Consider the following 9,465-nt stretch of genomic DNA (forward strand, 5'->3'; position numbering starts at 1 on the left):
CCCTGATGCTGGGAAAGTTTGGGGGCAGGAGGAGAGGGGGGCAACAAAGGATAAAAGTTGGGTGGCATCATTGACTCAAAGGACATGAGTTTGTGCAAACGCTGGGAGACGGTGAAGGACAGGAAGCCTGATGTGCTGCAGTCCATGGGATCACAAAGAGTCAGACACAACTGAGCAACTGAACATCAAGGATTTGACAAGAAGAAAAGAAACAAAAACGCACAAATCCTAAGTGTAAGATAATGAATCTTAAGGGAATACATCCTCATCATCAGCACCCAGATCAAGAGATAGAATATTTCCACCACATCAGAAACAACCATCCTCTTCAATATTCCCCACTCTCCTGACACTGTGCATTAGGTTTTTTCCCCCTATTTGGCATTCAATTATTATCTTTTGTATAGAATTACAAAAGATATACCCGTTTGTGTCTGGCTTCAGCATAATATCACCCAACATAACATACATGAGATTCATCTGTATGGTTGCATGGCCCATTCATCCTCAATGATGGATATTATTCCATTGGGTAAATATAGCCAACTTCATACATTCTACTGTTGATGGATATTTAGGTGGTTTCCTCCTTTTGGCTACTGCATAGCTACTGCATTGCTGTGATCATTCATATAAATATATGGATACTTTTGATGAATGTGTGTGCCTTTCTGTTGTTTATATTCTTAGGAATGGAAATGCTGGGATCCGAATTATGCAAATGCTGAGATTTAGTGAACTCTGCGTTTTCTGACAAGAAGTATATAGAAATTTCAGTCACTCCACTCCATCTTTGCAAATGCGTTTACATACCCATACGTGCGCACGCATGCACGTGAGCCTCAGCCAGGATTTTGATCAGGACAGCACTGAATCTATAGATCAGTTCTGAGGAACTGACATCTCAATATTTCATCTTTCAAATTATGAACATAGTGTATTTCCCCGTTTGTTTAGGTCTCTTTAATTCTCTCAAAATGTCTTACAGAAATTAACATTAGTCCTGCATGTCTTTTATTAAATCGTCCCTAGGTGTTTCATGTTGCAGGTAGTAACAGTCCTGTGTATTAGGCAAGACACCCCCAAAAAGAATGAGAATACACCCTTGAATTAGGGACAAGTGGGTTGTTTTCCACATGCCTGTTCACAACAGTGGTTCCCTCCACTCACCCCAAGAGGGCATGCGCAAAGAGCAGTTATGCAGCCAAAGAGTAATGAGGGGAGGGGCTCCAAGACCCCCAAACAGATTTTGCCAGGACTAGAGCGGAGAGTGTGGTCCAGGGACCCAGCGGGCGACCTCAGTCCACGGGGAACTGCTCCTACATCCCTCCCCCCGAACCTCATCTCCATTCTCTTTGTTTCATCTGTGGAGAGTTTTAGTTTTAAACCAACGTCTCAGTTCCGCTCAGGATTTATTCAAAACTTGCCCTTGAACTCCATCCTCACTGTGCACAGTCTCTATCCTCCTCTTCCAGGTCTTGGTCTCACTGGGGACATTTGCCCAGAAAGTTCAACACTGCCCTCTGCTGGCCCCCATCCCAGACGTGAGCGCTGAATTTCTGAATTGTCAATCTAACTGCCTACTTAGGTCTCTGCTTCTATATCTGACAGTTGACCCCACAGGCAAAGGAATGAAACGGGACCACTTTCTCACACTGGACAAAAATCAACTTCAAACGGATTTTAAAGACTGGAATGGAAGAGCTGGAACCATAAGACCCCTAGAAGAGAACACAGGCTGTACACTCTTTGATATCAGTTTCAGCAATGATTTTTTTGGATTTTACATCAAAAACAAAAATAAACATGTGGCGCTACATCAAACGAAACAGCTTCTTCACAGCACAGCTGTGGTGCAAAAACCACCAACATAAGAAAAAGGCAACCTAATGGAAGGAAATATTTTCAAATCCTATATCTGATAAGGGGGTAATATCCAAAGTATATGGAGCACTCATATAACTCAATAGGAAAAAAATGAGCAATTTATGGCTCTATCAAAATTGTGAACATACCTTCCTATAGCCTGCAATTCACAGGGCATACCAGTTTACAAAATTTTCCAAAACACTTTTCCCAAAAAAAAAAAAGCCTTTATAGCAGAGGAGGCTCCTTAATTATGGTGCATCTACGCAATGAAATAGAGTCATCATCCAAAAGAATGGGTAAGAAGGAATAGATTGTAGATAGATGGATGGATAGATTGTGAAGAACAGTGAGGTGAAAAAACAAAAAATAAAAAACAAGTTACAGAGTAGTGTGTTTAGAATAAACTCTTTGAGTAAATAAAATAAAATAGTAAGAGGATAGATGATAGATGGATGATAGGTCAATAGACAGACAGTAGACTCACGCATAAACATGCATAACTTTTTAGAGGAAAGATACTAGAAATCTAACAACTTTTTTCCCTTAAGAAAGAGGAGCTGATAGTGGGAAACACAGGGAGAAAGACTTTATTTTCCATCCTATATGCCTCTGTGCTTTTAAATTTTTTCTTACTTTCAATTTTCAATTAATGCCAGCAAGTTCATCAAACCATTTAACAGTGTCCATTTTTTTCCCTGTGTCCCAGAAACTTCAGTAATTCTGAAAGAATCTACCAAGGAATTTGACCCTGCTGCTGCTGCTGCTGCTGCTAAGTCACTTCAGTCGTGTCCAACTCTGTGCGACCCCATAGACGGCAGCCCACCAGGCTCCCCCGTCCCTGGGATTCTCCAGGCAAGAACACTGGAGTGGGTTGCCATTTCCTTCTCCAACGCATGAAAGTGAAAAGTGAAAGTGAAGTCGCTCAGTCGTGTCCGACTCTTCGCGGCCCCATGGACTGCAGCCCACCAGGCTTCTCCATCCATGGGATTTTCCAGGCAAGAGTACTGGAGTGGTGTGCCATCGCCTTCTAGGGGAGTGAATTTCCGGAGGGTGGGACTCTGTGTCTCAGAACAAGTTTATTTTTCTCCCTTGGAATATTTTTTGTTCTGTTTGGTTTTCAGATACAGACTTACCCAAAATTATAGTCCTCCTTTGTGAGAGATGAATTTCACTGCATTCTTCCTCCTCACCTGACAAGGAAGGAGGAAGCTGAGGGGTGGTCCAGACAAGCCCTCTCCCCATGGCCCACACACCTGCTCTCAGGCCCCGTGTGCACTTGGCCCCCTCGAAACAGTAAACACACTCCTAATCCTTTTGTGACTGCACATGATTGAGCTTATGTCCACCAATGATGAGATTCTGTTATGTCCCCAGGGAAACTGAGCAGTGAGTCAGGCTTTCCCTGAAAAGATTTCTATTGTGGAGAGAAATGAGTGCCCGCTGCAGGGGTCCAAACTGTAAACCAATACACCCAACAGGTGTTCAGGGGGTAGAGAGCTGGCCCTGGGACTGGTTCTTTCTCCAAGGACAACATGGGACTGGTTCTTTCTCCAAGGACAACACAGGTCTGTAATAATATCAACCAGGGCCCACGTTCCCACAGCCATTGCCAAAATCTACCACCCAGGACATGCGTATAAAGTGCACACCTTTTTAGCACTGTTCCAAGGCTGAATAAATCCCAGTGGGCAGTGGTTTGAGTGCAGAAGAGTTTCTGAGCTGCTCCTGCTGTTGGCATTCTGCCCCCCACAAACCACCCTCCAGCACTAGCCAGTGTGCTCTCTGCCCGTGTCAATCAGAGCCTGATGTAAACAGGAGATGTAAGCCCCCCAGAGGGGCCCTCTCAGGTTAGAACAAAACCCAAACTCACTTCCAGACCCAAAGCATCTTGACCTGATCCTCACCTATGTTTCTGACCTTGCCCCTGATCATCAAACTCAGAGGCTCAGGCTCCTATAGTTCCAAGAGCTGCTCCAGCCCCTAGTCTTAGGACCTGCAGCCCTTTCTGCCCAGAATTCCACTGCCAAGTCTCCAAGCCTACCTGGCTCCTTCGGGTCTAAACCCACTCCCTTGGAGAGCGTGTTTGTGAATTGTTTCTTGGCCAGCATCCTGCTGCATCCCATCACTAACTCTCCTGGTCTTCCTCATGACAGAGCACCTTCTATAACCTTGCTTCCTATTTTGTTATTATCTGTGTCACCGTACCAGAAAGCTTCATCCTACAGCACCAACTTTTCAGCAGAGCCTAGCACATGGGAGGTGCTCAGTGACTCTTCTTTGGACAATGGATAGATGAATGGATAGAAGGATGGAAGCATGCACGCATAGATGGATACATGCAAGGATGGATGGATGGAGGAATGAATGGATGGAGGGATGAATGGATGGATGATGGATGGAGGGATGAATGGATGGATGATGGATGGATGGAGGAATGAATGGATGGAGGAATGAATGGATGGAGGGATGAATGAATGGATGATGGATGGAGGGATGGAGGGATGGAATGAATGGATGGAGGGATGAATGGATGGAGGGATGAATGGATGGATGATGGATGGATAAATGGATAGAAGAGTGGAGGGATAGATGGAGGCATAGGTGGATGCATGGATGGAATTCATGCATGAACATGAACAAATAAGTACCATCTATCTACCTAGCGCATTCAGACAAAAAGCTCCATAGTGACCTAGTCCTCAACTATCTAAGTGCTTGTACCCTGTATTTCACTCCATGGATCCACAAACCCACCACCATTTTCAAATGCAATCCAGACATGAACAGCAGTCCAGCCTTCTCTGGCCACTTCCTCCTGGGGAATTCACCATCCTTCCCATTGACTAGTCCAGCTAGAAATCCTAAGGCATTTGAACATTGGTAACAGAAGCAATATAACTATTTAACATTTTAGCTGTGATTGACAATTAAACACACATCATTCAGATAATCATGATTTAAATTCTGGGTGTGCTCTTCAAGAGGTCATGAACATTAAGTGTCACTGAAACTCCAAATTAAAATTCCAGAAATTATCTTTCCTGGTAAAGAGAAATATTCTGTTTCTCGCATCTCACTCTTTTCCTCCAGAACAAACAGAAGCAAACGGACCTCATAAACTTTAAGTTTAATGCTACAGATTAGAGCAAGCATCTTTGGAAGACACTTGAAAGTGAAAGTATTGATCGCTCAGTGGTGTTCAACTCTGTGCGACCCATGGACTGTAGCCAGCCAGGCTCCTCTGTCCATGGAATTCTCCAGGCAAGAATACTGGAGTGGGTAGCCATTCCCTTCTCCAGGGGATCTTCCTGACACAGGGATCGAACCCAGGTCTCCTGCATTGCAGGCAGATTCTTTACCATCTGAGCCACCAGGGAAGCTCAAGGAGACACTTGGTGTAGTAACATACACATATGTAACTTGGTACACTTTTTAGATGACCAGTTTAACATATAATAATGTTATAGCTTATTTGGACCATTATAAATTTGCTAATCTAATTTCATAATCCAATTTATCAGTCACTCAGTCGTGTCCGACTCTTTGCGACCCCATGGACTGCTGCACCCCAGGCTTCCCTGTCCATCACCAACTCCCAGAGTTTACTCAAACTCATGTCCATTGAGTCGGTGATACCATCCAACCATCTCATCCTCTCTTGTGCCCTTCTCCTCCTGCCTTCAATCTTTCTCAGCATCAGGGTCTTCTCAAATGACTCAGCTCTTCGCGTCAGGTGGCCAAAGTATTAGAGTTTCAGCTGCAACATCAGTCCTTCCCATGAACATTCAGGACTGATTTCCTTTAGGATGGACTGGTTGGATCTCCTTGCAGTCCAAGGGACTCTCAAGAGTCTTCTCCAATACCACAGTTCAAAAGCATCAGTTCTTCAGCGCTCAGCTTTCTTTATAGTCCAACTCTCACATCCAAACGTGAGTACTGGAAAAACCATAGCCTTGACTAGAGGGGCCTTTGTTGGCAAAGTAATGTCTCTGCTTTTTAATATGCTGTCTAGGTTGGTCATAATTTTTCTTCCAAGGAGTAAGCGTCTTTTTATGTCATGGCTGCAATCACCATCTGCGTTGATTTTGGAGCCCCCAAAAAATAAAGTCTAACACTGTTTCCCCATCTATTTGCCATGAAGTGACGGGACCGGATGCCATGATCTTCGTTTTCTGAATGTTGAGCTTTAAGCCAACTTTTTCACTCTCCTCTTTCACTTTCATCAAGAGGCTCTTTGTTTCTTCTTCACTTTGTGCCATAAGGGTGGTGTCATCTGCATATCTGAGGTTATTGATATTTCTCCCAGCAATCTTGATTCCAGCTTGTGCTTCACCCAGCCCAGCGTTTCTCATGATGTACTCTGCATAGAAGTTGAATAAGCAGGGTGACAATATACAGCCTTGACGTACTCCTTTTCCTATTTGGAACCAGTCTGTTGTCCCATGTCCAGTTCTAACTATTGCTTTCTGACCTGCATACAGATTTCTCAAGAGGCAGGTCAGGTGATCTGGTATTCCCATCTCTTACAGAATTTTCCACAGTTTATTGTGATCCACACAAAGGCTTTGGCATAGTCAATAAGGCAGAAATAGATGTTTTTCTGGAACTCTCTTGCCTTTTCAATGATCCAACAGCAATTTGATCTCTGGTTCCTCCAATTCATAATCTAATCTAAATTCATAATCTAAAATCATTGCTATGAAATATGGAGGATCCAGTAAATCTAACAGATCTGATTCTGTATATTCAAAGCGAGCATCTTGCAACTTACCTGCCCACACCTCATTGTGGGAAGAACAAAGTAGTGGCTATGAGGTTTTGAACCTTGACCAGCTGGATTCAAACCCCTGAGTTATTCTGGGCTCTGGTGGGTTACTCTCCAGGATTCTTATTTCTTCCCTGTAAAACAGGTAATGATGGCAGCTATCTGGCAGGACTGAGAGGAGGATTTTTAAATCATAGTGATACAAGTAAAAATATCAATGTGATACATTGATATCAAATGTATCAAAAAAATTGATATCAAAAAAATCAAAGTGATACAACTTAAAAATAAAGAAAACAAACAGATTTTAGCAAATGTGTAAGGGCACAGGCAGTCTGACTGCAAGGACACTTTTTAGATATTTATTTATTTATTTGGCTGTCCAGGTATTAATTGTGGAATGCAGGAATCTCATCCCCTGACCAGGGATTGAACTGAGGACCCCCTGCATTCGGTGTGCAGAGTCTTAGCCACTGGACCGCCAGGGAAGTTCCTGTAAGAGCATTTTATACAGCAGTTCTGTGTAAGCACCCAGGTAGTTCAATTAAACTAGCAAAAGGAAACAAAAAGCCTTGGTTAACAATAGTAAGTAGATGGAATCCTAAGCAAACAAAATCAATCCCATTGCTTTCTTAACCTTTTGACTTTTAGCCCATCGGAATTCTATGTACACTCTAGACCAGGGATGGCCACCAGGCTCTATGTTTTAGCAAACCCTTTTCAGTGTGGGGGTGATACACTGGAAAAAGGTTGAAAGAATTCCTTGGACTCATCTGGGTGCATTGGGAAGGTGTCCAGGCAGTTATTGAGGTCACTCCAGGAACAGGAGAAGCCACTGCAGCTGCCACAGAGCCACTGCTCTTTGTCCTTGTAATTCCAAATGGCTTGCTGGAACCAGGAAATAGGCAGCCATGGAACCAAGGGCCAGGCTGTAGTCTGGGAAGACGGACCATAGGGGATGACCAGGGTGCCCACTGGCCACTTCCCTCACCTCCTCGCCTCTGCCTGAACCCTGAGTGAAGCCGCATCCCCGCCTACCTTAAGCAGGTCCTATTTCAAGGGAACCAAGGGGCAGGACCAGAGAGGAGCTGCTCCCCAGCCTCCTCCACTGGCAGGTCCGGGCTTCAGGAAGCAGGTGGGAGAAGAGCCTGCAAGAGGGAGTCCTCGGGGCCAGCACACAGGAGCAGAGATCAAGGTTGGTGAGCCACCTGCCTGGGGTCCTTCCCCATCAGCTCAGCCCCCTTGCAAGAGGACAGAGCAAGCATCCAGGAGGGGGATATGCTGGCTGCTTGCTCCTGCTCATACAGAAATAACATTTTTCTCAAAGATAGGAGGCAGAAAATTACTTTCCACCCCTCATCCTAGACTTTCCTGAAGCCTCTGTCCCTGGATCCCAGGAGGCCTTCCTAGGGGTTCACCTGGGATCCCCTGAGAAAACTCCAGGTCTATCCTTCCCTGCAGGGGGCCAGGCCACCACCTCCACCCATTGAAGCAAGTCCCCGGGGAACACGGATGTGTTTCCAGTGTGGGCCCAGATCCCCCAGGAAGTTGGGCCAGGCTCTTTGCCCAGGGTCTTAGCCCAAACTCAAGTCCCTGCTGTTAGCTGGAAGTGTTTTGAAAAGAACAGACAGACAAACTGACGGCAGATTCAGGGCCCAGGCGGGCAGTCCACAGAGCCGGGTGACCAGAGGCCTTCTCAGCTTTGCTTGTGGCTTCAGGAAGGGGCCCCACACCCCAGGCCAAGAAAGGGCTGGGCAGTGGCAGACACAGAAGGTCAGGAGAGCCCTTTGTGGGGGGATGGGGAGAATGGCCAACAGGAGGGTGTCCCAGGACCCCCAAGCCTCAGCCCAAGGGGACGGATTGACCAAGGCCTCAGGAGATAAGGAGGCTGAGGCAGTGGTTTAACAGCTGTAACCAAGTCAGACTCCCATCATGTGAGTCCTCAGACCAGCACGGGAGGCCCCAGGTGAACGGGAAGGGGCTCCTGCCATAGAAGCTCAAACTAGTTCATTTCTGGATTTCTAGATTTCCAGAGCAAGGTTTGCTCAAGTTCCGCTATTTCTGTATGCCACTGAAATTGCTTTTTGCTAAACTGAATATGTGTAGATTACCTTTTAATTTCAGAAAGAATGTGTTTTTTAGGTTAATGTTTTTCTCTTTTGACTCAGTAGAGAAGTTTACAAAGTTTAAAACATATCCAGGGAGGTCTTTTCTGCCAATTTACAGGATAAAGAAGTTTTACATTAAGCCAAAAATAAGAGCTTAAGGAACTTCCAGTTCTACTGACAAAACCAGATTACTTGAAAACCTTCCCAATAGAAACAGCAGAAATTTCTGGATGCAGATAACAAGCAGCCCTTTAAATGTGCAGCCACATGTGGTGTGGGGACAGGATGACCCCTCATGTGCTCGGTGACAGCTCTCGGTCCAGGTGTCGCCTGCATGTCACTCCATCACGAAGGCACATTGTCCATCTGTAACCTCTGGGGTGAGACTCTGAGTCTGTGAAGAGCCTGTTTCTGCCCCTAGCTTATCCAGGGGTGGTCCGCATCCACTGGTGGGTTTTTTCTATCACTCCTCCCCCGTTTGTTAGCAGGCCTTTTTCATAGAGGTCAGCTAAGAGTCTTCAGCGCAGTCACAGAGCCGGGCAGGAGCCCACTATCTGAATGAGCAAAGAGCTCCCATGCGTAAAGGGCCGCCGGTCATGAGTGCAGGATGAGAAACTACACAGCACTTGGGGAAAGCGCACATGGAGCAGAGCTGGCTGAGTCCCACCTGCAAAGTACTGAAGTCAGAAACGCCAGCAACATGCAATAGTCCACTAAGATGTG

The 9,465-nt window shown here is 45.5% G+C and overlaps 1 long non-coding RNA gene across 2 annotated transcripts; it reads right to left on the reverse strand.

The window, feature by feature from the left end:
* Positions 1-4,814: 4,814 nt before the first annotated feature.
* On the reverse strand, positions 4,815-7,929 carry LOC147363223 (uncharacterized). Of its 2 annotated transcripts, none has more exons than XR_015136837.1 (3): positions 7,673-7,929; positions 6,641-6,768; positions 4,815-6,540 (listed from the first exon to the last, which is right to left on the reverse strand). It is a non-coding gene; the product is annotated as an uncharacterized LOC147363223 (long non-coding RNA). The 2 variants fall into 2 exon arrangements; XR_015136838.1 differs by having other exon boundaries at positions 4,980-6,229; positions 7,673-7,810.
* Between the last annotated feature and the right edge of the window lie 1,536 nt (positions 7,930-9,465).

The sequence above is a fragment of the Bos grunniens genome, chromosome 11 (genome assembly GCF_055505025.1).
Source record: "Bos grunniens cultivar Pamir isolate PY7600 chromosome 11, Bosgru_T2T1.0, whole genome shotgun sequence".
NCBI lineage: Eukaryota > Metazoa > Chordata > Mammalia > Artiodactyla > Bovidae > Bos > Bos grunniens.